The sequence below is a fragment of the Geospiza fortis genome, unplaced genomic scaffold (assembly GCF_000277835.1).
Source record: "Geospiza fortis unplaced genomic scaffold, GeoFor_1.0 scaffold143, whole genome shotgun sequence".
Classification (NCBI taxonomy): Eukaryota; Metazoa; Chordata; class Aves; order Passeriformes; family Thraupidae; genus Geospiza; species Geospiza fortis.
In genome coordinates, this window is record NW_005054590.1 from 150199 (window position 1) to 150651 (window position 453).

Sequence of the window (453 nt, forward strand, 5' to 3'; positions counted from 1 at the left end):
GGGGCGCAGTGACGTCACCGCCCGCCATTTTGGGAACGGGCAGCGATGCCCCCGGCCGCCATTTTGAGAACGGGCAGGCCGTGAGGGCGCGGCGCCCTCCGGTGGCCATTTTAAGAAAGTGCAAGCGCGGGAATTCTGCGATGGGAGACGCGACTTTAAATATCAAAATAAAAATTTAGTAGTAGTTCCGTCATTAACTCGTTTTTGGTGACGTTATGGGGATGACCCTTCTGTCTTGCAGGCAGAACTGATGTCAATTTTTGTCACCTTACTTAAATTATGTTTTTTAATAAAGTCACGCTGTCGCGATACGGAAAAGAATTCTGAAATAAACGCTGAAGCCAAAAAGGAGGAAATACGATATAAATGCTTGTAATAAACACAAAATAAAACCAAAATTAAATCCAGGACTTTCTCCGATCCCACTTGCAGCGTCATTCCTGACAACTTCCA